Source organism: Sorex fumeus, unplaced genomic scaffold, assembly GCF_029834395.1.
Source record: "Sorex fumeus unplaced genomic scaffold, SorFum_2.1 ptg000246l, whole genome shotgun sequence".
NCBI lineage: Eukaryota > Metazoa > Chordata > Mammalia > Eulipotyphla > Soricidae > Sorex > Sorex fumeus.
In genome coordinates, this window is record NW_026606303.1 from 423,592 (window position 1) to 449,538 (window position 25,947).

At 54.1% G+C, this 25,947-nt stretch overlaps 1 pseudogene; it reads left to right on the forward strand.

The window, feature by feature from the left end:
• On the forward strand, nucleotides 1–25,713 carry LOC130018279 (vacuolar protein sorting-associated protein 33A-like; annotated as a pseudogene).
• The last annotated feature ends 234 nt before the right edge of the window (nucleotides 25,714–25,947 follow it).

Genomic DNA, 25,947 nt, shown 5'->3' on the forward strand with positions numbered 1-25,947 from the left:
GATTAGTATCTCACAGGACCGTTTGGCTTGCTTGCACAGTACTCACTTCTAAAGGTAAAAGGGTTTTGGTTATTATTATTTTTTTTGACACTGTCATTCTGGACTCTAGCAAGAGTAATGTGATGTTCCACTTCTGGAGTAACTGGTGTGCAGAGCTGTCTGGCTTTTAGAATCACTGACGCTGTTATGAGTGGTAAATGTTTTATCTTCTGTGGACCTTTTGTTTATTTATTTGAAGGAAAAAACCTTTTATTTGGTGACTTTTAGGAAGGGGACGAGCAGAGAGAGAGTAACATTTCAAGAGAGACCGTGGGCTTCTCCAAAGGCAGAGAGAGCCCCTACACACATCCCAAGATTAGACAGGAAAGCACAAAAGTCCCCATCTCAAGGAGAGCTGCGGGCACCGCATTGGCTCGGCTACATGGGCACACGCAGCTCAGGGGCTCGGGCAGCATAGGAGCCTTCAGTGGACCTTTCAAGGGTGGGTGTACTCCCCCTCTTCTCCTCGATGGAGCGGCATGTCTTCTGATTGTTACGTAATGTGGCTCAAAGTTTTTCAGACACAGGATTGGTTGCTTCAGCCTGAATTTATACACCTGGCTTTGGGGAATCTAAATTTTTATACTAAAGTGGTTTTTTTATTTTACTTGGGGGCTCGTGCCAGGCAGTGCTCAGGCTTTGCACTCAGGATCACTCCTGGCAGTGCTCAGTGGACAGTATGGGGTGCTGGGGATAGAACCCAGGGTCAGCTGAGTGCAAAGCAAGCACCTTACACACTCTACTTTCTCCCTGGCCCCGGGTCTCCTGAGCACTGCCCCAGGGCACCTCCTGGTGGTGATTCTTAGCAGTTCGATGATGCTTGGTGCTGTGGTGGCAGGGATATCCCAGGCCACTCCAGTGGCCTCTCCAGGGATGCACATGGCAATGCTTGAGACCCTTGTGGTGCCAGGGGGCGAAGCTGGCAGTCATGTGTCAGGCATGTACCTTAACCCCTGCACTCTCCGACTCAACACTAAAGTATACTGTGCTTTGGAGTGGGAGTGTTACAACACCTGAGTTTTTGTTGTTGGTCTGTTTTGTTTGGGCCTCCCCTGGCAGTGCCCAGTCTTACCCCTGGCTCTGCACTCACGATTGACTCCTGGTGGTGTTTGGGGACGGTGTGGGAGACCAGCAGTCCAACCCAGGTTGGCTGCCTGCAGTGATGCCCAAGTTTGGGTCGGCTGGTAAGTTTTAGGGGTTCTGTTCACCATTTGTATGTGTGCTTTCCTAGGAACATGAGGTGGAGAAAATGTTCACACTCAAAGGAAACCTCTTGCCAGCAGCCGATGTCAAGAATATCAATTTTTTCGTCAGACCCCGGCTAGAACTGATGGATATAATGGCTGAAAATGTGCTTAGGTATCTCAGAGCTGATGCTGGGTCCATACGGAATCATTCCTCTAGTGGTTTGAGTGCTCATCAGGACACCTTTGCTTGCCAGCGCTTTGGGAAGTGGATCTTTGGACAGATGTGAGAGTGTGTCGGAGGAGAATGGGGGGTCAGGAGCAGGAAACTCTGCAGTCAGCCAAGGATAGATCCTCGGAACCCAGTGCGGTCCCCAAGTCTCCCGGGAGTGACTTCTGAGTGCATAGCCAGGAGTTAGCCCTGAGCACCTGCCGGGGTGGCCCAAAAACTATAAATAGAGAATGGGAAACTTTGTGTATTGGGGCTTGGGGAGGCAGGGCAAACCACATAAACCCCCTGTCTCAGGACAGAAGAAAGCTCCGGCCTGTCTCAGTAGAAGGACCCACATTTCTTTATAAAAAGAAAAACAGCTAATGGTTCTTTTTCAAGTACTGAATACCATATGCTCAAACTTCATAAGCAAAGTCAGGAGAAGCTGATTAAAATTTAATGCTGCAGCGTCTATGGAGGAAGTGCACCAGCCCAGTCTGCATTACGTTTGATCGACGTGGCCCCTAAGGACTTAAAAGCATACGGGGTATTTGAGCAAAATCGGGCACGGTGTGGAGCAACCTTTTATTTTCCTAGAGACATCGCTTGATTAAATAGAAACATTTTTTTTCTGCAAGAAACAGATGTCTGTTGCTATAACCCTGAGAGGTTTTTTTTTTCCTCTTTTTGGGTGACACGTGGAAATGCACAGGGGTTACTCCTGGGTCTGTACTCAGGAATTACCTCCGGTGGTGCTCAAGGGACCATATGGGATGCTGGGACCTAGGAATCCAACCAGGGTCGGCCGCATGCAAGGCAAACGCCCTACCCGCTGTGCTGTTGCTCCAGCCCCAACCCTGAGAGTTTTCATGTCCCATCAATGGCCCAAGAGAAAGTAACACTGCCCCTTGGCAGAGCACAGGTCAGCGGTTTCCAGAAAAAGCATCAAAATCAAGAGAGCAAGAAAACTAGACTCTTGGGCCGAGTCAGTGGTGGGGGGTAGCTCATAAGCGTCTCTTTAGGGCCCACTGTGTGTCAGGCACAGGTGGGGCCCTGGGGAGCAGTCCTCGCATCGGGGCCTCGGGCTAACACACGGTCCTTCTCTTGCAGTGAAGACAGATGTGGCCCCACAAGAGATTTCCACATCTTGTTTGTGCCCCGGCGTCGCCTGCTGTGTGAGCAGCGGCTGAAGGACCGGGGCGTCCTGGGCTCCTTCATCCACAGGGAGGAGTACAGCCTGGACCTCATTCCCTTCGACGGGGACCTTCTCTCCATGGAGTCGGAGGGAGCCTTCCGAGTAAGTTCAGTGTTTGCCCTTTGAACTTGACGCTCGTTTCTGCCTCGTTTGTGATGGTGACACTGACACTGGCATTTCAGTGATTCCTGGAAGCCTCCAGTTTCTTCCTTTTGGGGAGAGACGGGAGTTGGGCCACACCCAGCAGTGCTCAAGGTTTACTCCTGGTTCTGTGCTCAAGGATCACTCCTGCCCATGCTCGGGGAACATATGCGGTGCCAGGGACAGAACCCAGGTTGGCTGCGTGCAAGACCAGCGCCTTCCCCTGTGCTGTCTCTCGGGCCGCTGCTCTTCTTGCTTATGGAGACCCTCCTGTTTCAACGAATTCGCTTAAAATTGTTAATGCCCTTACTGAATTCTCAAAAATCAATTGTCCTTAAATGTGTTTATTTCTGGTGTTTCTCTGCTGCTGGTCGATGTTTGCCCTTGTGCCTGTCCCACCCTGACTTGACTGCCTGTGGAGGAAGCTTCGAGAGTGGAAGGCAGGGCCGCTCCAGCCAGAAATAGTCAAGTCTGTCACTGCGTTTTTCCAGTTAGCCATTTGTGAGGGATTTTGTTTTCGTGACCGCCTTTCCCCTTGATTGAGTCTTGGCAAGACCTGAAGACTCTAATCTTACATTCTCATTTTCTAGAAATACAATTGCCTACATTTTTCATTCAAACTCTTGAGGTTCTGCAGTGTGACCTCAGGGCTGGGTGCAGGGTGTGCGGGAAATTCTGTTTCTCCCACACGCCCGTCCCAGCCTGTTTCCTACTGGTTATTTTCAGCACATATTTATTTGTTTGCTTTGCTTTGGTTTTTGCTTGGGGCCTCACCTGGTGATGCTCAGGGATTACTCTTGGGGGTCCTCAGGGGTCCATATTTGACTCTTTGATGCCAGGGAAGCACCTTTGCACTGAACTACCTATCTGGCCCCCCGGAGTTTTTCTTTTTTAAATGTTGCCTTTTTCTGAAAAGTGGATTTTTGTTTGCAAATATGATTTTATATGTTTTGTGTAGTATCTTTATGACAGGGAGCACTTCTGAAAAAATTCTCTTTAAAAGTGTCAGCTTGGCTCTTAGGTGCGCCTGGGCCAGAACTCTGGCTCTTTCTTCTGTGGGGTGAGATTTCTCCATGTTTAGTCCCTTAAGAGAATCTGTAGACCCAAAAGCATTGATTTATGTGAGTTTTCAACTGTTGGAGTACACGGAGCTTAGGTTTATCAGGTTGCACCCATCACAGTGCTCCCGAGTCTCTCCCATTACTTTGTCCGTAACCACTTCTATGCTCTCTTCCCCAACCAATTTGTAAGGTCTCATCCTTCTTAGACACTGAAGCTGTACTGTAAGTTAATATTGCCTTTCTCCTCTCCTTATGTCTTTTGAGCAGTTTACTTTAATGCAGTGTCCTTTTGTATAGATACAGGAAGACAATTAATTCATATTATGCTTTATAACTTAGAATTTAATTGGCTTTGGATATTATTTGCTCCCGGGCATCTGCTTTCTCAACTTAAGCCTCAGTTGCCCTCACTTCCTATTACCCCAAGGGCAGGGTCCCGAGGAGGGACTGGATGGAACCAGGGCAAGCCAGTAAGTTATGTGCTACCCTGGCATCGCGATGGGCCAGGCCAAGGTGCCACGGTTCTTAACTATAAGTTAAGAGTTTGATCATAGGCAAATGCTGTCATGATCCAAAAGTAACGACGAGACTAGGACCCTGCTGCTAGGAATAGGAAAGATATCTGGCCTGAGCACTGCAGTCTGAGATCGAGATGGCCCTAGGAGAGCAATTCTATAAGCTCACAGTATTTCTTACTGTGTCCATTCAAAATGATTAATATTATGTATGCTTATATGTTGGTTGGACAAGGAGAGGAGAAACAGGTCCTAGAAGCAGTTTTCCTGTGTGTCCTGACTAGCTTGGATGAGACTGAACTTTCTCCCCTTCAGACTGCCTTCAGTAAATGATTTCAGTATATTGAGGCAGTTTCCCTTAGCTCACAGGAACCTAGCTGGCCTTAGGTATGCAGATCCCAGGTGCTAAGCCAGGCCTGATCTTTGGGATGTAGATGCCTGGCTCCAGGCAGGCTGATGTAGATTCCAAGCTCTAGGGCCTGGTCTTTGTTGTGCTAATCCAAGTGCTTGTAGCTTGTAAAAGGTGAGGCCAGGATTCCTGAAACAATGTGGATGTAAAGAAACAATGTATGGTTTGCTGCCTCAATGTTCTTTCTGTAACTCCTTTTGATGACATCACTATATTGCGCCCTTTAGAGGTACTGTGATCTATATAAGGGAGATTTAAGGGCTCTCTGGGGGGACATGTGCATCAGAGAACCTGGGAAGATGGGGCTGAGGACAGAAGCTGAGAGAACAAAGGAGCACATGCTTGAGAGATCCTGGGGCCTCCATGACATACATCTCTTCCCTGTAATAAACTGCTGCTAAGACCAACCAGCCTGGTCCCCGTTTCCTTCCTTCACCTGACCAATGCCATCCACCTCCCCGTAGTGGGGAAACAGCCTGAGACCACCGAACATGGGCTGTGGGAGAGATAGACCGCCGGCCCTTTGATTTTTTGTGTGTTTACACATTCAACCAGATGTTTTTCCTATGACATATTATTCACTGTAAATAGGGAAAATTGGGCATGGCTGGAGTTCTGGCAGGCCGAGTGAGACCCCCCCCCCAAGTGGGTAACCAGCACCTAGAGTGTGCGACCCTCAGCCTCAGCGAGAAAGGGAGGGAAAGGGAAAATAAATACCGGAATGAAGGGGAAGATGCAAGGGGGAAACACATCAGCTTGATAATGTCCTCTAAAAACGGCGTACCAGGGCCAGAGAGATAGTAAGGTGGGTAGGGCACTTGCCTTGCCCCGGCCAACCCGGGTTCGTTCCCGGGACCCCATATGGTCCTCCAAGCCTCGTCTGGTGTGACCCCCAGTGCTAAGCCAGGGAGTCAGCCTGAAAACGTGCCCAGCCCCAATGCTCCCGGCGCCGCTCATAGAGGCGGGACTGAGTAAAAATGTGTGTATGTAGTATCAGTGGGTTTAGCGCTGGGCCCTCGCAAATGGCCCTGGGGGCTGAACGGCCCTGTGAAATCCACTGAGAAGACTAGAACTCGGCTGATAATGCAAAGGTTCACCCCACTCCCAGTTACAGCAGAGCAGAGCATGCAGGGTAGACATGTGTTGTTAACGTGTGTGTGTGTGTGTGTGTGTGTGTGAGTGACACATCTGGCGATGCTCAGAGGGTACTCCTGGCACTCTAGTAGCCTGGCATTGGTCACTATCACTCTGGCCTCTGTTGTTAGCACTGTAGCACTGTCCTCCCATTGTTCATCGATTTGCTGGAACGGGCACCAGTAACGTCTCTATTCTGAGACTTGTTGTTACTGTTTTTGGCACATCGAATATGCCACAGGGAGCTTACCAGGCTCTGCCGTGCGGGCAGGATACTCTCGGTAGCTTGCCGGGCTTTCCGAGAAGGACGGAGGAATCTAACCCGGGTAGGCCATGTGCAAGGCAAACGCCCTACCCGCTGTGCCATCAGCCCCTGTGGTTAACTTCAAAAAAAATTTTTTTAATACGGAATTATGGGTGGTGGGGATATAGCTTAGAGGGCTAGAGCCCCAGCATCACCTGGGGAGCCCCGGGTTCAGGACAGGAGGGACCCACACACCACCAGATATGGCCCTCGGGGCTTTTAAAGAGGAATTACAAGGGCTGGAGCAATATACATTGGGAGGGCATTTGCCTTGAACGCAGCTGACCCAGGTTCAATCCCCGGCATCCCATATGGCCCCCAAAGCACCACCAGAATAATTCCTGAGTGCAGAGCCAGGGGTATCCCCTGAGCCTCGCCGGGTGGGAGTTGTTTGAGGTGTCTCTGTAGTAATAAACCATTTTTTAAAATGAATGTTTTGTTTTTGTGCTCGGGGCTGGGCAGGGCCGGGCAGGAGCCGGCTTAGCTGTCCGCAGGCAGACACAGTTCCCACTCTGAACAGTCTCCTGGGCCCCTGAGCAGTTCGAAAGAGGCCCCCTAATGCTTCCCTTCCACTGAATCTTCCTCTCTGCTCTGCTCCAATGCGGAGTTTCTGGTCCTTTTCTGAGGACTCTTTGGACATCCCAACCAGGGTGTTCTGGACTGAAGTGTGAGGCTGCACCCCAGACTTGGCAGAGACATCCTATGGGACCTTTGGGGATACTGTTCTCACTCTGGGCCAGGCTCTCTGGGAGGTCTCCCTCTGCACCCCGCCCCCAGTCTGCACCCCTCGTCCTCACGCCTTTGGGGTGCACTCCCGCAGGCCGCTGCCTTAGACAGGGTCAAAGATTCCACGATGAGGGGCTGGAGCAAGAGCACAGCGGGTAGGGCGTTTGCCTTGCATGCGGCCGACCCGGGTTCGATTTCCAGCATCCCATATGGTCCCCCGAGCACCACTAGGAGTAGTCCCTGAGTGCATGAGCCAGGAGTAACCCCTGTGCATTGCCAGGTGTGACCCAAAAAGAAAAAAATAAAGAGAGTCCCGCGATGGGCACCAGCAGTGCCGCCCCATCAGGTGGAGTGCAGGTGAAGCGCGTTGCGTGGTTTCCCTCCTCTGCTCTCTGCACTTGCTGGATGAAGGGATTGAGGCGCAGGAGTGATCTTGAGGGCCCGCTGGGGACCGTGTGTGCTCTGTCAGCCCTGCTGAACCGCCCGGCTGGGGGCGCGTGCGTGCTCTTCCCTCTTTCTGGGCCAAAGATGTTTCTTTTTGTCTCTGTGTTAAATGGACCTTGTGGCCCTTCTCCGAGACCATGGCTGCCCTGCTCCTGTCCCCTGTGACACTCGCTGCTGTATATGGGAGAGGCTGCCTGCCCTTCTGCAAGCCCAGCGTGTTCTGCTGTGTGGTCACACGGGCATGCAGAGGCCTGCCTTTCCTCGCCCGCCCAGCGATGCTCGCCCCCAGTAGAGGCGCTGCCTTGGGGCCTCGGTGCTGACTCGCAGAGCCTGTGCCCACGCGCCCGGCCCTCTCCCACAGGAGTGCTACCTGGACAGCGACCAGACGAGACTGTACCACGCAGCCAAGGGCCTGATGACGCTGCAGGCCCTGTACGGGACCATCCCCCAGATCTTCGGCAAGGGCGAGTGTGCCAGGGTGAGCCAGGGCGGGGAGGGGGCCTCTCTCCTGCGGGTGGGGATTGGGGCTCCACCTCGCAGTGCTCTTGGCTCTGTGCTCGGGCCACCAAACGGAGGCTGTCTGCGTGCAAGGCGTGACCCCTGGCCCCTCTGCTGTCTCCCAGCCCTCTTTCCTTTTCTCTTTTCTGTTCTTTATCTTTTTTTTCCATCCCTACTCTCCCTCCCTCTCTCGCACTCTCCCTCCTCCCACCCTCTCCATACCCAGCAGTGCTCAGGGCTCACTCCTGGCAGGGTTTGAGGGATCGTATGTGGTGCCAGGAATTGAACCTGGGTCAGCCATCTGCAAGGCAAGCATCCTACCCACCATACTGTCTCAGGCCTGTCTTGTTTTATTTTATTGTTCGATTTTTTCCGTCTTATTTTTAAATTTTGGATTGCTGGACTCTTTTTAGCTTCATTTTAAAATCCGCCCATTGCTAAAAAGGCTCTGCCTGGTTCTGTACTTTGTTTCCAGCAAGTGGCCAATATGATGATCAGGATGAAGAGAGAGTTTACAGGAAGCCAGAATTCCATATTTCCTCTTTTTGATAACCTCTTGTTGCTTGATCGAAATGTGGATTTATTAACGCCCCTTGCGACTCAGCTGACATACGAGGGACTCATCGATGAAATTTATGGCATCCAGAACAGTAAGTGAAGTGACATCAGTTACTAATAGGTTAGCTGAGTAAAATCAATCTCAAAAGTGTCTGTTTTCGAAGGTGCGGCCTTTGTGTGTAAGTCAGAATACTTGAAAATGTCAGGCACTGACTTTCAGCCCAAGGTTAAAGTGAGCTCGAGCCAGGACACCATCGGGGAAACCGAGGCAGGCCTTGTGAAGAGGTCCATGCGGTGTGCAGCCCCGCTGCTCAGGCCGTCCAGGGAGGCGTGAGGAATAGAGCGTTTCTGAGGGGTGCCTGGGTCCGAGGTCAGGGGGGTTTGGCCCCGGATGTTAGATTCTGTAGCACTTCAGATCTGAGTGGGGGCCAGGAAAGCTCACGGGGCTAGTGCCAGGCGCACAGCCAGCGCTCGGTTCCATCTGCGCTCCTGCCTTGTCCGGTGAGCACTGAGCCAGGAGTAGCTCCTGCTGGGATACAGTCCGAGAAGTTTCCCACAGTCTGATCCGTGTCTTTTCTTCAGAACAGGGAGCCCCAGGCCGCAAGAGGGGTAACTCCGGCGCCTTCAGGAGTGGCCCTGGCCGGGAACAGCCCTGGGGATGGAGCCCCGGTCTGAAAGGACGGGGATGCAGCTAACTGCATGGGGTCTCTCTGGGGACACAGAGCCCTGCAGCTGCTGAGTGCTGGCCGAGTCCGGACAGTGCTGTCTGTCCAGTGTGCCAAGCTGGTTATCGCAGAGTGAATTGCGATGGCGTGTGTGTGTGTGTGTGTTCATGTGTGTTAGTGTGTATGTCACTGCAGTGGTGAATGCATGGCTCAGTGACAGCGGCCACGGAAGCAGAACAGGACCACACGTGGAGGCATTTCCACATAACAAAGTGTTTCCCTGCTCTTTAATAATTATGGAGGTGTTTCCGTTTTGTTTTTTACCAGTTGTTCCGAAGGATAACTTCTTAAGTTGTTTCCTTTTGGTGGGACACTCGTAAGCAGTGCCCAAGGGACTGTGGGGCTGATCTCGGTGATTTTCTGCTCTGTGGGGCCAGTCCGTGGCCCTGGGGCCACCGGGGCTGTGCCTGGCAGCGGCTGGGGGGTGATGCCACACACACAGCCCCTCCCCAGATTCCTGCTCCGAGCTGTCACTGGCACAGGAGCACCCCGGCGAGGGGTCCCCACCTCCTGGTGCTTCTGCAAGTCTCTTGGGGGATCTGGCAGAGGTGCTGGGGTTGGGGGTGCGGAGGTGTGAGAGATGGGGCTCGAGGGGTGCCTCCGGGAGGAAGGAGTTTCGGAAACTCACAGTCTCTTCACATCACACACTTCCTGCTGATCAAACATTTAATTAAGGGAGAGGGCTGGAGTGATAGCACAGCGGGTAGGGCGTTTGCCTTGCACGCGGCTCAGCCCGGGTTCTATTCCCAGTATCCCATATGGTCCCCTGAGCACCGCCAGGAGTAATTCCTGAGTGCAGAGCCAGGAGTAATTCCTGTGCATCGCTGGGTGTAACCCCCCCCCCCCCCCACCAAAAGAAACCGTTAAGAGAAATCTGAAAAACAAGGGGAAATTGGGCTTCCCCATAACCCCCCAGCTCTGTGCCCGTGGCTGGACCGAGGGCGATGGCAGGCCCGTGCAGGAGCTGCGTGCCGGCTGCCTGGGCCAGCGGCTGCCCCTCAGCTTTGAGCTGGAATGCGAGGTCTTGCCGACCTCCTGTATCTCAGCATGTGCTCAGGCCCCGGGTCCCACGGCCACCGTGGCGTGCTGTCTCCAGACGCTGGCGCCCGGGCTGTTCGGAGCGGCTTAGGATTTGGAAAGCATCCGAGAAGTGTTTTTCTTCCGTCGGTCCCGTTCTCTCCCCACATTTTCCAGTGCAGGAGTTCTTGTTGTTGCTTTATGATTCTCAGCACCCACCCCACAGTGCTCAGGGCCCACACGGGGCAGTGCTCAGAGGAAGACAGCTGGACTTGAGCGTGAGCTGCCCCCGATGACCCGTCTCTCTGGACCCACAGCAGGGGAGCTGATGGTGTGTAGACACGTCGGGATTTGTGTTGAAACTGGAGGAGATGTTTTTTTAAAAGGAACCAACTTGGAGCTAGAGGCAGTGCAGCAATTAGGGTGAGTTTGGTCCCCAGGACCGCATGTGGTTCCCCCAGTCACTGCCAAGAATAAGCCCAGAGCACAGAGCCAGGAATAAGCCTTGAGCACTGACAGGTGTGGCCCAAATATCAGAGAAAGGAAAAAGAAAGGAAAGAAGCCTTCGGAGCTGTCTCCCGCCGTCATGCACACTTCCATGCTGAGGTGATTCCTGGGATCTTGTTTTTCTTTTTCTTTTTCGGAGAGTATCTTGCCCGCACGGCAAAGCCTGGCAAGCTACCCGTGACATGTTCGATATGCCAAACACAGTAACAAGTCTCAAAATGGAGACGTTACTGGGCCCGCTTGAGCAAAATCGATGAACAATGGGAGGACAGTGACAGGGGTCACACTCGGCAATGCACAGGGGTTACTCCTGGCGCTGCACTCAGGAGTTACTCCTGGCGGTGCTCAGGGGGCCATATGGGATGCTGGGACTCGAACCAGGGTCTGCCCAGTGCAAGGCAAACACCCTCCCTGCTGTGCTATCACTCCAGCCCCATCCTGGGCTCCTCTTGGCTTGTTGAGATGTCGGTGTAGACTGCATGCACTTGCACGCGCCAGCAGGACAGACAGTGGGCCGCCCTGGGGCATGTTTCCTCGGGTGGCCCCATCCTGAGTTCGGTTCGGGCTGGCAGTGGCAGAAGGCGGCCCACGGGCCAGGCCAGGGAAGCCGTGCGTGAAAAGCGTGAGCGTCCTGCACTTGTGCGCAGCTAGTGACTCAAAGCCCAGTGCTCTCCCCTGAAAGGAAGTCTCTGGAGTCTCACTTGGGGTGTCCCCTCCCGTGCAGGTCATGTAAAGCTGCTGCCCGAGAAATTCGCCCCGAAGAGGCAGGGTGACGGGCAGGACCTGCCCACAGAGGCCAAGAAACTGCCGCTGAACTCAGCCGAGAAGCTCCACGCCGAGATCCGAGACCGCAACTTCAACTCCGTGGGCGCCGTGCTCAGCAAGAAGGCCAAGGTCATCTCGGCCGCCTTTGAGGTGACTGGGGCCTGGGGCCAGGTGGCAGGCGGGCTGCGGGCGCCTGGGGAAAGGTGGTGCCAGGCCCTTTCCTGGTATCAGGTCCTTTGCCAGTCACCGTCCGCACTCCCTGTCCCTCCCTCCTTCCTCCCAGCCGCTGGCGGTGGCGGCATCTCCACTAGCTCCTGCATCTAGGGAATCCGGGATCAGCCCGAACAGGCTGGGACGGCGGGTGATACTGAGAGCACAGTCCCCGGCCCCCAGCTTCCTTAGCACCTCGCGCCCTCCTGCTGCTCTTTATTCCGGGTTCAGCTCACTTTTGAAACCTGAATCAGTAAAATGATAGAAGCTGAATTTTTTAACTCTGGGGAAGTTTTTAAAAATCACTTTTTCCCTTGAAGGACGGATTTCCTGATTTCATCTTTTTTAGGAGTTATCTCTACTGTATCAGTATTTGTATTTCTTTGGGGTTTTTTGTTGTTGTTGTTGTTGTTTTTTAGGGGAGGCACACCCAGAGGTGCTCAGGGTAACTCCTGGCTCTGCGCTCAGGGATCACTTCTGGTGGGCTGAGGCAACCACATGGGATGCTGGGGATCGAAACCAGTCTGGCCGCATACAAGGCAAGCACCTCGCCACTGTTCTGTCACTCTGACCCCATGGTTGTTGTATTTCTGAAGTTGCTTTTGTCTCACTTGGGTTTTGTTCCTCAATTTTTTTATTTCCTCACCGTGACTTATAAAGCTATGGATAAGAAGTGTCGGGCATTCACTGTGCCAGCTCCGAGCTCGCCGTGCTGTCCAGTTCCCTCCCTTCCCACTGCCAGTGCTCAGGGCTGGCTCCTGGCAGGCCTCGGGGTTCTGTGGGGAGGCCGGGGACTGAGCAAGCGCCTCCCCCACTGTATAGCTTGGACCCAGGAAACGTTTTACACTTGATTTGCTGTTGTTGAGGTCTCAGGCTATACGAGCGTTAGCTTTTGTGGCTTCAAGGCAGTTTGCTGAGCTCCACATCCCTGGCAGGGACCATGCATTGTCAGGTGTGGCCTGCGTGGGCCCTGGGCTCCCTCCCTGTCCACATGGTCTCCCAGTGCTGCAGGAAGTGGCTGTCGGAGTCCCTGGACCCACCAACCTGCCTTTTCTATTCTCGTGTGGCTGTGGGATCTGGTTATAGCCTAATTCGTTTTGTGTCCGTTTCTCACACTAAAAATTAATTTGGGGGAGCCGGAGGGATAGCACGACGGGCCAGGCGCTTACCTTGCATGCAGCTGACCTGGGTTCACTCCCCAGCATTCCATGTGGTCCCGGTGCAGGCCGGGAGTGATCCTTGAGCTCCAGGCCAGGAGGAAGCCCGGGGCACTGCCTTGCACGTGATTCAAACGTGCCCTGGGCAACCCAAAGACCTAAACTCTTAGAAATGCACTCTTGGCAGCCAGGGCTGGGGCTGAGGCACAGTGTGTGTGTGTGTGTGTGTGTGTGTGTGTGTGTGTGGCCTTGGGTACCTTCCCAGCACTGCTGTGGCTGTGACTGGGGCACGCCCTGTGTGTGTGTGTGTGTGTGTGTGTGTGTGTGTGTGTGTGTGTGCGCGAGGCCCTGAGTGCTGTCCCCAGTTCTGTCGTGACCTTCTCCCCTCCCTCAGGAAAGGCACAACGCCAAGACGTGGGCGAGATCAAGCAGTTCGTCTCCCAGCTACCCCACATGCAGGCGGCCCGGGGCTCCCTGGCCAACCACACCTCCATCGCCGAGCTCATCCAGGACATGACGAGTGAGTGCCCTGTCCCGGGCTCAGGCTCAGGGTGTGTCACTGGCTCCCTGCTACTTCTGGGGGCTCCGGCTACTGTTTCACTTGTGCATTGTTCCCTGTGCTAGCCGCTGGGTCCTCGCAGAAATGTTCCGAGTGTGACTGTTGGGTTCTGCGGGGTCAGGTGGTGCAGCAGGGCTCTCCCAGGCTCCGGGTGGCGCCAGCACTGCTTCGCCAGACCTGGCACTACTTGCTGAGGTTGGTTTCAGTCGGATGTTGCAAGGAGCTGGAGTTGCAGCGGTACTGCAGTGCCTGGCACACAGCCGGCCCGGGTTGGATCCCGGAGTCCCATATGGTCTCCGAAGCCTGCCAGGAGTGATCCCTGAGCACCACCGGGGGTGGCCCCCAAACGAACCAAAGTAAAATGCCCTTGGGAAATTGCTTTAATTAGTGTGAAGGGGGAGCTGCTAGGGCCCAGGCCCCGGGGCTCTGTGTCTAGGCGCACCTCGGGGCACAGGCTATCAGCCTCACTGTTTTGGAAGGTGCCTTCCCGGTGATGACTTAAACTTGGTGCTTGCTTGCTACTTTGCATGCCTCTGGGAGAAATGAGCATTTCTCCCACTTCTGAAATGCTCGTGCGTTAATTATGTTTCAGCGTCTGAAGATTTCTTTGATCAGTTAACCGTGGAGCAGGAGTTTATGTCCGGAATAGACACTGATAAGGTACGTGAACAATAAAACTGTTTTAGCCGATAGTTAACCAGATTGGCAAACAGAACTCGAGGTAGGAAAGGAATCACTTTGATTTCCGTGTCTGGCCTAAATACCTGCCAGGGCAGAGCAAAATGTGCGGAAAGAGATTCTGCCAAGGGATAGGTTTCTGTTGACCGGGGGTGGTGTGTGTGTGTGTGTGTGTGTGTGTGTGTGTGTGTGTGTGTGTGTATGTGTGTGTGTGTGTTCCATTGCGTGTGTGTGTGCATGTGTTCCATTGCTGTTCGCTGTCCTCAGAGAAACAAGACCCAGCCCTGAAGCCCAAGACTATTGAAGCCCATCACGGATAATATAAGAGCGTGGGTTATATGATCGCTTTTCCTGTCTGCCCGTCAATAAATCCCGCATTCTCACTTGCAGCAAGCAAGCGCCCAAATTCCCCACAGTCCCTGCTACTTTACTGATGCTGCTGAGGTGTCGCTGACAAGTGGGACAGTTGCACCCGCCCGCAGCCCCTGGAGCTTAGGTTGTCCAGGGAGTGTGGGCAGGAGCGTGAGCCAGTCTCCAGCCTCTCCTTGATTGGGCCTCTCAGGGGCCCGGGAACTCCCAGGCCTGCAGGCCCAGACCCGGCGCTCACGCACAAACCTGCCATGACTCTAGGTCAACAGTTATATCGAGGACTGCATCGCCCAGAAGCATCCGCTCATCAAGGTGCTCAGGCTCATTTGCCTGCAGTCGGTGTGCAACAGTGGGGTCAAGCAGAAGGTTCTGGATTATTACAAAAGAGAAATTCTCCAGGTCAGTGTTTCTAAGTGACTCATTTGCCAAGGGAGAAACTTTTTAAAAAGGCAGTTGGCCTTGCACGTGGCCCACCTAGGCTTGATCCCCGGCACCCATGTGAGTCCCCTGGGCCCCACCAGCACTTATCCCTGAGCACAGGAAGTGGGGGGGCAAAAGCAAACAAAACAAAGGAGACATCTGGAAAATAGCACGGCAGGAGGTGTGGTTGGCCTCCTTTTCTTACTCAGTTATTTGAGTACACTGTCATCTATCTTCCTTACGTTGGGCCCATGCATTCTGATTTAAAGTGAAAATGTGGGGTCCAAAGAGCTCGAAAGGGGCTGGAGCAATAGCACAGCGGGTAGGGCGTTTGCCTTGCACGCAGCCGACCCTGGTTCAATTCCCAGCATCCCATATGGTTTCCCGAGCACCTCCAGGAGTGCAAAGCCAGGAGTAACCCCTGAGCATCGCCGGGTGTGACCCGAAAAGAAAAAAAAAACAAAAACAAACCAAGAGCTAGAAAGGGGTAAGGCACTCGTCTTGCATGCTGCCAGGTATGACTCAAAACAGTAGTATCAAAATGAGAGTGAAAATGTTCGCTCCCTCTTCGGAAGTGGGAGATCTAGCAGGCTCCCCAACTTCTCTTGCAGACATACGGCTACGAGCACATCCTGACGTTACAGAACCTGGAGAAGGCCGGGCTGCTGCGGCCCCAGCAGGGGGCAGGAACAGCTACCCCACCATCCGGAAGACCCTGCGCCTCTGGATGGACGATGTGAATGAGCAGGTGAGCCGAGTCTTCGAGCACACGCAGTCACATGCACGCCACCTAATAGGCGAGCCGAGCCTTCACGCACATGCACGCGCGCCAACATACACACAGACACGTACATAGACACACACACATTTCCCCAGTGGTGTGGCGTCTTGCTGGTGGGAAGGCGCTGCCCTTGCAGAAGCCAGGGCTGAGTGGGGCTTGTTGGGGGACACTTTTTGAAGATGGGGGCTGGGGGTGGGAAGCGGGGGCCCTTGTCCACTTAGGCCTCAGGGCGGGGAAGGCTGGTCTGGGCTCAAGGAAGCCTCTGGTCAGCGAAAAGGCCAGCCTCAAGTAAGAGGATTGGGGACCAACACAACTGACTCACCGTGGGCAGTTGGGGCTGCTGGACTCAGAGTCACTGTGAGAGAGGGGGGTTTCAGACTGGGGGTAACTGTGATGCTAGGGTCTGTCACTCTCACCCTTGGGAGATTTGGGCGTGGCTGTGCCCTGGGGCCTCGGCCCCTGGAAGAATGCCTGAGAGTAGCTTGGCTGGGCTTAGAGCTCTCCACATTCCCTCCCCCCAGTGGGCCAAGTTTCCATAGGAGAAGTTTCTCACCAAATCGATGAACAGTTTTTCTTCTGTGGGGGTCGGATGGAATCTTTCCCGGGCAGACCGTTGAATGTTCAGACCCAGCGGTGCTGGGGTTTGGCCACGCCCCTGCCCTCTGCACGGGCTGCCGGGCACTGGCACCTTCCAGCACACAGGGACACCAAGCAGCTTTCTGAGATTGGTTTGAGACAAAAGGACTCAGGGCCAGGAGAGGTGAGGGCAGAGCCATGCGTCAGCTCTGCACCACCAGGTCTGATGAATAAAGCTGTAGGGGTGGGGGTGGGGGGGAGAGAGAGAAGGAGAGAAGAGAGAGATTGGGAATTGGGTAGAGGGTGGAGATGGCAGGGCTCAGCGGGGTAGGCTGGAGCACACTGTGTTCCTCCCCAAAGTCAAATCCAGGACGGCAGCGTGGAGGACATTTGCCTTTAATGCGGCCAACCCAGGTTGTGATCCCTGAGTGCAGCACCAGGAGGGAGCCCTGAGCACCGCAGGGTATGGCCTCCGCCAAAAAAAAAAAAAAAAAGATCCCATGGCCCATTAGGCAGAGAGGAGTTGCTTGACTCCAGGTGTCCCTCTCGAATCCTCCGCAGAACCCCACGGACATCTCGGCTATGCCCCCCTCAGCATGCGGCTGGCCCAGCTGCTCTCCCGGCCTGGTTGGCGCAGAATCGAGGAAGTTCTGCACATTCTCCCGGGCCCCCACTTCGAGGAGCGCAGCCGCTGCCCACGGGCCTGCAGAAGAAACAGGTTTGTGAGGGATTTTGTTTTCGTGACCCGCCTTTCCCCTTGATTGAGTCTTGGCAAGACCTGAAGCCTCTAATCTTACATTCTCATTTTCTAGAAATACAATTGCCTACATTTTTCATTCAAACTCTTGAGGTTCTGCAGTGTGACCTCAGGGCTGGGTGCAGGGTGTGCGGGAAATTCTGTTTCTCCCACACGCCCGTCCCAGCCTGTTTCCTACTGGTTATTTTCAGCACATGTTTATTTGTTTGCTTTGCTTTGGTTTTTGCTTGGGGCCTCACCTGGTGATGCTCAGGGATTACTCTTGGGGGTCCTCAGGGGTCCATATTTGACTCTTTGATGCCAGGGAAGCAGCTTCTCACTGAACTATCTATCTGGCCCCCCGGACTATTTCTTTTTTAAATGTTGTCTTTTTCTGAAAGGTGGTTTTTTGTTTGCAAATATGATTTTATATGTTTTCTTTACTATGTTTATGTCAGGGAGCACTTCTGAAATATTTCTCTTTCAAAGTGTCAGCTTGGCTCTTAGGGGCGCCCGGGCCAGAACTCTGGCTCTTTCTTCTGTGCGGTGAGGTTTCTCCATGCTTAGTCCCTTAAGACAATCTCTGGACCCAAAAGCATTGATTTATGTGAGTTTTCAACCAGATGCTTTTCCTATGACGTACTTTTCACTGGAAATAGGGAAAAGTGGGCATGGCTGGAGCTCTGGCAGGCCGAGTGGAAACCTCCCCCCCCCAAAGTGGGTAACCACCACCTAGAGTGTGTGACCCTCAGCCTCAGCGAGAAAGGGAGGGAAAGGGAAAATAAATACCGGAATGAAGGGGAAGATGCAAGGGGGAAACACATCAGCTTGATAATGTCCTCTAAAAACGGCGTACCAGGGCCAGAGAGATAGTAAGGTGGGTAGGGCACTTGCCTTGCCCCTGGCAGACCCGGGTTCGTTCCCTGGCACCCATATGGTCCTCCAAGCCCCGCCTGGTGTGACCCCCAGTGCCAAGCCAGGGAGTCAGCTTGAACCCGTGCATGGCCCCAGCGCTCCTGGTGCCTGTCTGCGCCCTCTGCGCCCTCTGCCATTGGAAGCTTGTGCAGGTGTGTTTGAGACGCGATCGCATTTGCCTGCGTTCTTGGGCGTGTGAGTTGATTTGTGGTACTGCTGCTGTTGGTCTCAAGACTTGACCTTTCGAGAACGCAGGTGCATCACCAGATTTCCAGGCCCCCATTCCCTCAGCATGTTGGTCTCAGCAGCACCTTAAGAGAAAGAACCTGGGGCTCGCTTGGTTTCTGGGCTGCTGTCAACCAGCTCCCCGTGGGTTTGCTCACGTCCCTGGGCTTCGGCCTGTGGAATCCAGAACTTTCCTGGGCTCCCCCGATGGTCTCTCCCCACCCCAGTCTTGGAGCAGGGAAGGGCTTGCATGCCCTTGTGTGGTGATAGGACAGGGGCCTGCCCGACCCTGTGTGGTGACAGGACTTGGGGTTCACCTTCCACGCGAGTCATTGCATGTCTGGGAGAGGCCTCTCTGCTCCTTCTGTTCCCAGTCAGCAGTGCGGAAGCTTTGAGGAAGCTGCTTGGTCACCCCAGCTGAGTGTAGGGGCTGTCTCGGTCACACCCAGGGTCGTTCCTGGCCCTGTGCGGGCGGGGTGGGGCCATCCCAACAGGCAGACCCAACACAGGTCGGAACCAAGGGCCCCACATCCCCCCGTGGATGCTGCATTCACGTCTTCTCCCCGCCCTGAGCCACGATGGCCCCCAAGTCAGCATCCCGGCAGGGGTAGCCACGGCTCTGCTCACCTGAGCTGCTCGCAGTGGCCCTCACTCCGGGTATTCTGCTCGAGGGACCCCAGAACTTGGGCACCCTGGCGTGTGCCATGTGAGCAGTTAGATTGGGCTCAAGGCGCTGGGGGGCTCCCAAAGAACCACCAGAATAATTCCTGAGTGCAGAGCCTATCCCTGGAGCCTCGCCGGGTGGGAGTTGTTAGAGGTGTCTCTGTAGTAATGCGCCATTTTTAAACATGAATGTTTTGTTTGGGTGCTCGGGGCTGGGCAGGGCCGGGCAGGAGCCGGCTTAGCTGTCCGCAGGCAGACACAGTTCCCGCTCTGAACAGTCACCTGGGCCCCTGAGCAGTTCGAAAGAGGCCCCCTAATGCTTTCCTTCCCCTGCATCATCCTCTGTGGTCCGCTCCAATGCAGAGTTTCCGGTTCTTTTCTGAGGACTCTTTGGACATCCTGACCAGGGTGGCTTAGACTCAGGTGTGAGGCTGCACCCCAGACCTGGCGGAGCCATCCTCCGGGGTCTTTGGGGATGTTATGCTCACTCTGGGCCAGGCTCTCTGGGAGGTCTCCCTCTGCACCCCGCCCCCAGTCTGCACACCTCCACGGTGTTATCTTTTTATTGTTAATTTTTTCACCCGGAGATGCACGGGTGTTACTCCTGGCTGTGCACTCAGGATTTATTCCTGGCGGTGCTCAGGGGACCATATGGGATGCCAGGATTTGAACCCAGGTTGGCTGCATGCAAGGCAAATGCCCTCCCCGCTGTACTATCGTTCCAGCCCCGACACTAGAATCTTCGACCTGGGGATCCTTGTTCCTTCAGCTCTTTTGCATGGAAGGGCGGGTGTGAGTCAGTACTGAGCGGCTGTGAGCGTTGGGGGGATTCCATGTCATGTGGGGTGTCCGTGAGTTTTCCGAGGCATGTGGGGTGTCCCCTGGTGGGTTCTGCAGGGCAGCTGGGGCTGGGACCCGGGTTAGGCCAGAGACGACCGGCCTCACCTCCGGTCACCTTCTCTCAGTCCTGTTTGCCGGCTTGCTCTTCTCTTCGAGCTCTTGCTAACTCTCATTTTCCCCCCTGACACATAAAAATTTCCTCTATCTGGATATTTTGAAGTTGAATGCCAGCGTGAGGCGGGTGACGGGGCTCGCTGATGACAGTGAATAGATGCCGTTTGCATATGTCCTGTGCCTTCAGGCTGTATATAGTCTTGAACTGTGTCTGCAGCTCCTGAAATTTTGTTTGGAACGGAAGACTGATTTTTATGTAACTTCCTGATAGAATGTCGTGCGGTGCTGCCCGAGGGGTAAGGGGTCCTCGGAGTCCTAAGGGGGGAAAATGACCCAAATTGAGGTGCTTCCTGTGTGCCAGTGTCCCATCACGCCACACCTCCCAGGGCTGGTGTTTCCCTGTCCAGAAGACGCTCGACAGACGTGAGCCAAAGCTCTAGCAGGGAGGAAGCATTTGTGCTGCGGGATGAAACAGAACTGCCTTCGGAAACCCCAGCTTTGAGTCAAGCTGACATTTTCAAGAAATACAAAACAGACTTTTTTTCCCCCATTTTTAGTACCAGCGCAGATAATCCCCTAAGGTTATTTGCTTCCCTGAGAGATATTTAGCTTACCCTTTCAAGGTTCATTTAGAGCAGATCTTGGCGGTAGATCAGAGTTGGGTGCTAACCGAGTTCAGAGTGTTTGCCTATTTGCGGCCTTCTTTGTCTCTTAAGAGGAGCCGTAGTTAGAGGCCTCCAGAGAAAACAAAACACAAGCACCCGCTTCCTCCAGGCTTGGTTCCTCTGGTCTCAACCCCTGGCCACTTGTTTATGCATCGTCCCCAGAGCAGGCGGGGGACAGAGGCAGAGAGGGTCTGAGCAGCCTCTGCATGGTGCTCCCCGAGCAGTGCTCCCTATCTTTGTGGCTTCTGTTGAGGTTCTGAAGTGAGTCATCAGGTTCTAGTGACAAATGTCTCTTGTACGGCGTGACACAACGATGGAGTTTGTGCCATCAGTCCCCGGGGTGGGAGGAGGGAGCGTCGGGTTTTGGGGGTCAGTGGCAGGAGGATGTGACCCATAGCATGTCGGCTTTATCTCGGGTGGGGGAAAATGGATCGTTTGGGGAGGAGTGCGCTTGGGGTACAGATTTGCTGTGTTTTTCTGGATTTCTCTCTCTCTCTTTTTTTTTTATTTAGGACTACTGCTATTTATCCAGCCACGGATTAGCTGATTGAATTGTGCATGAACTCCACCTAACTTCTTTTTTCATTTTTTATGATTTTATTTATTGAATCACCATGAGAGCAGTTACAAAGCTTTCAGGTCTATGTCTCGGTCATACAATGAAACACCCGTACCTTCACCAGTGCCCATTCTCCACCAACAACAACCCCAATATACCCCCATCCCACACCCTCCCCCTACGTGTGGGGCAGATGATTTCCAAATTATTCTCTCTCGACTTTGATCACATTCGGTATTTTGACACCAGACTCACCATTATTGTTTGAGATTTTACCCCAACACTCAGATCTGCTGAAAAGGCAACAGTAGACACTTTGTTTTCTATTGCTGGTTATGAATAACCTATGATGTAGTGTGGCTGCAGTAGTGGCCGCGCAATTTTGAAATTCCAAATTTGAACACTTCAATGTGGAGGGATTTCTTCCCAAACCTGCTGGGTTCCGAGATTTGCTCCTGAGTCTCTGGCATCCTGATCATTAAGCAGCTTGATCAGGAGTCAGAGAGGCCGTTCATGGACGATGACTTGGGGTCTCGTTGGGACGGGGAGGACAGGACTGGCTCCACCCCCATCCTGTGAGGCCCAACAAGTTTTGTCACTGAGGGCCCAAGCCTGACTGTCCAGTGACCTCTGGAGGATGGCGGCCACCTGGCTGCCAGGGGGAACAGGCCAAGGCATGAACCCATGGGCCCAGCACTGCAGGGACCAGACGCATTTCTGCCAAAATCTACTGGGTTTCGAGATTTGTTTCTGAGTCTCTGGGATCATGGCCATTGAGCAGTTCAATCAGGAACCAGAGAGGCCTCCAATGATACAGCTGAGCCGGAGGTGGCTTGTGGGTGTGTTTCCCACATACCTAACTTTTGGCCGTTTCCTTTCTTGGTAAACTTTGCCCCAAGTTTTTGGGGTCTGGCCAAAGGCACAGCAGCAATTTGGGGGTATCTGGAGTCTGAAGGTGCCATCAGGCTGCTGATGCACTCGCCTAACAAGTGGTGTTTTTCGTTTGTTTGTTTGTTTGTTTTTAATGTAGGAGTACTGCTATTTATTCAGCCACTGATTAGCTGATTGAATTGGGCTTGAACTCCACCTTACTTTTTTTTGTTTTTCATAATTTTATTTATTTATTATTTTTCTTCTTATATTTATTTATTGAATCACTGTGGGAAAAGTTACAAAGCTTTCAGATTTAAGTCTCGGTCATGCAATGATCAAACTCCTTTCCCTTCACCCTTCACCAGTGCTCATTTTTCACCACCAAGAATCCCAATATACCCCACCTCCCACCCACCCAATGCCTGTGAGGTAGATGATTTCTCCTTAACTCTCCTCTACATTGATTACATTCATTATTTCAACAAAAGATGCACCATGATTGTTTAGAATTTACCCCCCAACAATCAGAATGGCTGAAAAGGCATTGTGAAATACATTGTTTTCTATATAAAGTTTGGAGTTCCGGGGCTGGAGACATAGCACAGCGGGTAGGGCGTGTGCCTTTCACGTGGCCAACCCGGGTTCGAGTCCCAGCATCCATATGGTCCCCTGAGCACCGCCAGGAGTAACTCCTGAGTGCAGAGCCAGGAGTAACCCCTGTGAGTGCAGAGCCAGGAATAACCCTTGTGCATCGCCAGGTGTGACCCAAAAAGCCAAAAAAAAAAAAAAGTTTGGTGTTCCTCCCCTCCAAACACAGGTGTGAGGTGCTGCGTTTCGCTGAGCAAGCAGAAGGAAAGCAGAGAGCTCGGGCCCAGTGGTTGATGCAGATTGCTGGGCCGGGCCGTCGAGCAAGGGAAATTTGGGGATCTCTGGGACCCGTCCTCGGGCCCAGTGCTCTCCGGGGCCCCTAGCTTGGTCGTGTCCTACGAGTTGGGGGCGAGCCTGGCCTTTGTGCTTGCGTTGCGTTTGGACGGGCAGGTGGGGTGTTCAGGGCCCAGCTGCTGACACCTGATCCCGCCCTGGCCAGGTGGGAGGACGGAGCTTGGCGGCTGGCCCCGGAGATGCCCAAGGTAACCAGTCAAGGAGATAACCAGAGTCAGTCCCAGTCGAGTTGGGTGATAGGCTGAGATAACGCACCGAGCCGCTGAGGCAGATCCTGTCTGGAGACGCTCGCGCACCTTGATCCCAGGCCGGCCTGGCCTGGCGGGGGGCGGGAGCGAGTGCGCGCCAACCTCGGCGTTTCCGTGGCTCGGAGCTTCCGGGCCCTTCCGCTTGCTCTGCTGTTGTTTTGTTTTTGGGTCACACCTCGCCATGCTCCGGGGTCACTCCTGGCTCTGCACTCAGGACTTACTCCTGGAGGTGCTCTGGGGTCCCTATGGGATGCCGGGATTGAACCCGGGTCAGTTGTGTGCAAGGCAAACGCCCTCCCCGCTGTACTAGAGTTCTGGCCCCATGGCCCAAAACTTAAAGAAAAATCCTTGCTGGCATTGCCCTGTCCCTGGCGCCCTGTCAGCCTCGTGGGTCTGCACACAGCTTGTGCGACTGCCTCGAGTGGCCAGTGACAAGGGGCGCCCGCCTGGCCTCCTGCTCCCCAGGGCTGCTCTCTACCCGGTGCTCCCGACCCTGCAGCCCTCAACTCCTGTCCTGTGTTCCCTCCTCTTTTCTGTGGTGTCCACCTCCTCTCTCGGTGGCCCTCCCCCTGGGGTCACCCCCCTTCCTGCGTGGTGCTGGGACAGCAGAGCTGCCGGGTTTGTGCCGGCTTTGTGCCAGGTGCACGTGTGACCCCGGGGGCTTGGACTCAGGACCTCATGCTTGTGAGGCAGTGCTCAAAACCCCCTCTCGGACATTCCTCCCCTCCAAGCTGAAGGAACGGACTTGACCCACGTTCAGGCTCACACCTCTGCTTCCTGCCGAATCACTGCCGGCCGCTAGCAGGCCAGGACCTGTGTGCCACGCCTGTGTGAAGCAGGGACGTTCTGGGGCGTGAGCCTGCTAGCGTCTTTGTCATGGACAAACGTGATCCCATCACAGGATTTAGGGTCACGGTCCAAACACAGGAGCATGGGGGTGTGGGGGTCGGGGCTTGTTCAAGCCGGAGACTCTACTGGGCTCACACACGGCACTGAGTGCTCAAGTCTCAGGGAGACAGTGAGGCTCAAACACATTTTCTTTTTTTTCTTTTTTTTTTTTTTAAATTTATTTATTTATTGAATCACTGTGGGAAAAGTTACAGAGCTTTCAGGTTTAGGTCTCAGTCGTGTGAATATCAAACACATTTCCCTTTACCAATACTTATTTTTAACCGCGAACCCCAATAGAACCCCACCTCCCATCCCTTCCAATTCCTGTGAGGCAGATGAGTTCTAGTTAACACTCTGTCTACTTTGACTCGATTCATTGTTTCGATAAAAGATGCACCATTATTATTTAGAGTTTACAACCCCCCCCCCCCAAATCAGACATGCTGAAAAAACGTTGTGAAATGATTTGCTTTCTACAGCTGGGTTGGATATCTGCTATTTTACTTATTAACCCTGGAAGTATTTCTATTAAAAGTTAGATAATTAAGAGATTGGTTTCTGTGCTCTGGAGTCGTGGCCGTGCCGGAGAGCCGCTTGTGGGGGGCAACTGGCGACCTCGGTAGGGCGTGAAGAACGGGCCGGAACGCCCCCCTTCTCGTGAGGTTTTTGCCGCCCCCGACCCCCGGCTCAAACCTGCTGTCCACCAGTCTCCCGTGTGGCCGCCACCTTTCTTTCCAGAGAGGAGAGGGCGAAGGGGGCAACACCCTTTCCCCTCCGGTCAGTCATGATGGCGCGGTTTAACACATAGTCCATTTGCTTTTCTGCTCCAAGCGGCTGGTTCTCTGTGTTAAGTCCTTGTGCTTCTGGGGCCGTGGCCGTGCCGGAGAGCCGCTCGTGGGGGGCAATTGGTGACCTCGGTAGGGCGTGAAGCTCAAACACATTTTCTTTCGCACTGTTTTTTTCTTTTTTTTTTTTGCTTTTTGGGTCACACTCAGGGATGCTCAGGAATTACTCCTGGCAGTGCTCAGGACTGGTGATCGAACCTTGGTCAGCCGTGAGCAAGGCAAACCCCTCCCCACTGTGCTCTCACTTCAGCCCCTCCTTTTGCATCTTTTTGTGTTTTTTCAGAATTGATTGACTTCCTCGTAGCGTTTGCTGGCCCTGACGTTCTCTGTAGAGTCCCTTGTTGCACACTGTGTTTCGTGGGCACCTTGGCATCAAGACTTGGCGCTTGCCTGGTACATGGCTCACCCCATAGGTCCCCTGAGCACCACCAGGAGTGATTCCCGAGTGCAGACCCAGGAGTAACCCTGAGCACTGCCGGGTGTCCCAAAAAACAAAAGGAAAGAAAGAAAATAGGTATCCTTGACCGGAAGGGTAGCCCAGGGCCAAGGAGCCTGCCTTGCCTGTGGCTGACCCCACCCCACCCTGTACGTCACCCCCCCCCCCCCCCCGGTCCTGCCAGGATGAGCCCCCATGACTGGATCAGAGTCGGCCCTGAGCACCGCCAGGTGTCCCGTCCAGGTGTCCCGTCCAGGTATCCCGTCCTGAGCCCCTAGGTTAGGTCACTCCGCCCTCCCCTCCTCCCCACCACTCCCCCGGTCCTGCTCACTCATCCTCGAGGGGACCCGCACTCATTCAGCTTGTGCTCCCATCCGAGCAGGCCAGGCCATACTCCTCTGTACAGCTCTCAGGCCTTAGTGGGCTGGGCCACTCCCTGGCCACGGTGCGGCAGGTGTTGCTCACAGCACTGGGGTCACAGAGAGCAGGGCTGTCAGGGTCGGGCTCAGGGCCTCTGCCCTGTCGCCGTGCCCCTCGCCCCCCCCTCCCGTCCACAGATTTTATGGCCTGGCTCCTGAGGAGGGCCCTGGGCACGGTCACTGGGTCCAGGTCCCACTCGGGGGATGCCGAATGACCTCAACTGGAGATCTGTAACTGCCAAACATTTGTCAAACGTTTTCTGAAACCACTTTCTCAGGGCCCAGGGGTCCAGAACTGGGCCCCGCAGGGACCAGAGGCACATTGGCCAGCTAGTGCTGGCGTCTGCAGGGCAGCCCTCCGGAGCCTCAGCCGGACCCTGGCGTCACGAAGGG